Consider the following 4,380-nt stretch of genomic DNA (forward strand, 5'->3'; position numbering starts at 1 on the left):
GTGGTGTCCCTGCGTCATGCCTAAGACTCCGGGAGGAGACTTACAAACACCGGGGACCGCCCGATGAGGCCCCTCGGGGAGGCAGGATCCAGGTCTGGACCTTGTTTTCTGCATATCTGTCTAACTGAAAGCCGAAGGGTGGACTCAATTGCTGCTTGGTCATTGATGTGCCTTGAAGTATTTTGCTAGAAGGACTTAAACATGGGACTGAAGCACCCACCGCGGCTCTCTGCGAGGCTGAGGTTCAGGCCGGGCGCTGCGCTTCGTGCGAACGTGGCTCTGTGGGTTAACTTCGGGCCGTTCTCCGCCGTCTTTTCGGGATGAGGATGCGTCAGAAGCACAGCTCCGCTTCCTGTGGAGGCTGGAAACTGTTAACTGCAGAGTTTGGAGACCGGCTCATAGAGCTCTTTGCCATATGTTAACTAAACTTAATATGAAAAATCATATCGGTTTCCAGCTTCCCAGAACATTAAAAAGAAGAAAAAAAAGGAGCTCGAGCTTTATAAATATAAAAAGCATCTGTCTGCACAGGAAATTCTACTCTGCTATTTTGCAAATGATCCCTACTTATATTTACATGAGAAATCAGATCTCATGAACTATATAGGCAGCGATGCGCCATTTTGTTCAGATTTAAAACTATGCGTTCGTCACTCCGAACGGCTGGCTGGCCTGGGACCTGGACACGCTCGAGCTGGGACCTGGACGGGGCTGCCCGGTGCGCTCCGCCGCGTGCGTGCTCCCGCGTGGAAGGGGCGGGGATCTCTGGACAGTGCGCTGCCAACTCGAACACTCTGTCGGGCGTAGCTCGTGTCTGACTGCTCCCGCCCGCTTCCCACCCGGGAGCGCTCACGCCAGCGCTCACGCAGCTCCCGCTCGGCTCTCGTTCCCAGTTTTCACTTCCCCGGGACTCCCTGGGCCTGGAAAGGACCCCTCCTGGTTATTGTCTTGCTTCACAGAGAGTACTGAAGGCTTTCCACCAGTCCCTCTGCCTGATATGCTACCCACGCCGCCGATCCGCTCACGCTGATCCGCTACCCACGCTGATCCGCTACCCACGCCGATCCGCTACCCACGCTGATACGCTATCCACGCTGATACCCTATCCATGCTAATACGCTATCCATGCCTAATACTCTATCCATGCCTAATACGCTACCCACGCTAATACGCTATTCACGCTAATACGCTACCCACGCTAACACCCTATCCACGCTGATACGCTACCCACGCTGATACGCTATCTACGCTAATACGCTATCCACGCTGATACTCTATCCACGCTAATACTCTATCCGTCTGCCTTCCTGCGTAGATCCTACTACGGAAAAGGATGCATCGGTCATAGTAAGAACTTGCGCTCGCTGCGACAGTGATTTGCAATACAGTTTTATGAATCTTTGAACGGTGAATGGGTCCCATGCACTTGACTAGATACGCTACCCACGCTGATACTCTATCCACGCTAATACTCTATCCACGCTAATACTCTATCCATGCTAATACCCTATCCATGCTGATACCCTATCCATGCTAATACGCTACCCATACTAATACTCTATCCATGCTAACACCCTGTCCATGCCTAATACTATCCATGCTAATACGCTACCCACGCTAATACGCTACCCATGCTAATACCTTATCCATGCTAATAGCCTATCTATGCTAATACCTTATCCATGCCTAATACCTTATCCATGCCTAATACCCTCCCCACACTAATACCGTATCCATGCTAATACCTTATCCATGCTAATACCCTATCCATGCTAATACCCTATCCATGCTAATACTCTTTTTCACTTCCCCGGGACTCCCTGGGCCTGGAAAGGACCCCTCCATCGCCGCTCACCCCTGCAGGCCCCCGAGCTCCCCTCGTGCCACCCTCATGAAAGCCCTTCCTCCGTCTTCCCGCCTGCCTGCCCGTCGTCACTGACAACGGTGCCTTTTCTTTGGCTCTGACCAGCTGATAAAAGCCACCTCTCCCTTCACACTGTTCCATGACCCTCGTGAGATGAACAGCTGACGTCCGTGACCCGAGCCTTGACCGCTCAGGAGTTTAGAGCAGGGGTCCCCAACCCCGGGCCGCAGACCAGTACCGGTCCATGGCCTGTTAGGAACCGGGCCGCACAGCAGGTGAGCAGCGGGCAGCGAAGCTTCATCTGTGCTGTATCTGCAGCCGCCCCCAGCGCCGGCATCACCGCCTCAGCTCCGCCTCGGATCGTCAGGCATCAGACGCTCATAGGGGCGGAGCACGGGTCCCTGGTGCCAACGAGGTCGAGGATGGCTGCCTTACATTACACTGTTTAGCGCTTCATTTGGCCTATGTGAAAAAAACTCTACCTTTTGGCGTATACCCACCTACGTACACTAGGCAGGTTGCCCTCTGAGCCCTAAAGTAGACCGCAGCCAAGCCAACGTGATCCTTAAACAGGAAAACGCTCTGGCCTGCATGCTCTGCGCTCACCAAAGTATTCCAAGAAAAGAGTGTCAACCAAGTAAATTTAATACGAATCAGAAGCTGCAAAGACAAACTGAAGTCAGCACAGTCCAGGAGAGAGGCAGCCTTGGCCCCGCCCAGTGCGGGCTTCTGGGTCCGGTGGATGTGAGGGTGTGACCAGTGGCTCTGAGGCTCGGGTGCCGCTGGGAGCTGGGCCCCTCTGGGAGCTGGGCCCCTCAGGCTTTCCGAGCCCAGGACCCTGAAGAATTCGATTCTTCTACTACTTTTTCTGATTCTGAGCTCAATGAGCAACTTCCTGATTGTAGTCTGCCTTCCTGCGTAGATCCTACTACGGAAAAGGATGCATCGGTCATAGTAAGAACTTGCGCTCGCTGCGACAGTGATTTGCAATACAGTTTTATGAATCTTTGAACGGTGAATGGGTCCCATGCACTTGACTACGAGGACAGACCCTAATATCCCAGTCCCTGTGTAATTTACAACCCCTTGTTTTAAACTCCTAGGCGATACTCTGCATTGATCAGTTTTGTGGTCTCTGCTGATTCGATTGTGCCCTTGAGAAATGGGTGTGCTCCGTCAGGGGGCTGACCTCAGGTTTTGGAGCCCGTCAGGCTGGGTAAGGGACCCCGGAGTGTTTGCTGTGATTCCGGAGCGGGGTTGCGAGTTACCTTACAGGTGTACCAGGGGAGGGAGCACGGCGGTTGTCCCAGAGTCACTGTTAGCTACGGGCACACAGGCACAGAACCGCTACACAGACATGCAGTACACGCAGACACAAATGTTCCCGACGCGTTCACAGCGCTGTAAGCACGTGCTTCACAAAGCGGCGAGGACGGGTCCGTGAACGCTGTGTACCTACGAGGAGGACGTCGCCGTCCCGTTCTCGCTTCTGGCACAGAATGTTCCGAGGCTTTGCTGACGCTCCTGCTCAGTGAACAGGCTGAGTCATGGGCAGTCAGCCTCTGCGGCGCGCCCTGCCTCCCTCGACGTGCTGGTAATACGGTCAGCGCCCACTTTACCTCCAGCCCAGAGGAGTCGGGGCCGCGGAGAGTCACGCTCAAGCACACTCGCCTGGAGCCCGGGCGGAGCCAGCCCCGACAGCTGGCGGCCTGCTGGTCCTCCCAGCCGGCTGCTGAATGTCCCCCAGAAACGGCGGGCAGTCCCTGTGTGCCCGTGTTTCACGTCTGCGCGGTTCCCGACTTGATGTAGCGTCCGCCCTCTCGCCCTCCGTACCCTCACTCCCAAGTCCCCGCAAGCTAAATCGAAGCGGTACTCCTCTCGTGAAGGAAAAATCATAAACGTGGATGTGAACAGAATGAGCGTCTCCAGCTGGGAGTGACACACGAGTGGATTTACAAGGAAAGTAAAACGACAAAATTCACACCAGAAGGTGGTCTCCATGAATGGAAATTAGCCCGCATCGAAATTTTTTAAATTATAATTTACATGTGTGTGTCTATGTGTGCTTATCTTATCTGTTCATCTAAAAGGAAACAGCTTTGTTTCCTAATGGGAAATGTTATGTTTCTTTCTTTTCTTATTTACTAATCCTGGAAAACACTGTGATAAGATAACAATCCTTTACTGAAAAATAAGCGATACTAACAACGACCGCCACTTCGTATAACGGGAAAAGGATTTCTGAACATGCCTAACAATGAGTGTCCCCTGGGACACCTGACAAAAATAAAAAATCCAAGCTTAATGAATCAGAAGGCCCAGGGGACAGTTTGGGGACCCTGTATACTTACCAGGAGCTCTAGGTGATTCTTAGAATCGGGCAAATCTGGGAATCCTACAGAGGAAGGGGACGCAGAACAACCTGTAACTCCCTGCGCAGGCCCTGTGCTTAAAGCGTTACACCTTCCAGCAAACAGAGCCAGAGTGCAAGCCCTCCCCCCGGCCCGCGTGTCCTC

At 53.2% G+C, this 4,380-nt stretch overlaps 1 protein-coding gene across 1 annotated transcript in view; it reads left to right on the forward strand.

Annotated features, from left to right (window-relative positions):
* LOC102881915 (bifunctional heparan sulfate N-deacetylase/N-sulfotransferase 3) overlaps positions 1–4,380 on the forward strand; it is a 115,805-nt gene that overhangs the window by 66,405 nt on the left and 45,020 nt on the right. The gene's annotated exons all lie outside the window — the stretch shown is intronic.

This window comes from Pteropus alecto, unplaced genomic scaffold, assembly GCF_000325575.1.
Source record: "Pteropus alecto unplaced genomic scaffold, ASM32557v1 scaffold17, whole genome shotgun sequence".
Classification (NCBI taxonomy): Eukaryota; Metazoa; Chordata; class Mammalia; order Chiroptera; family Pteropodidae; genus Pteropus; species Pteropus alecto.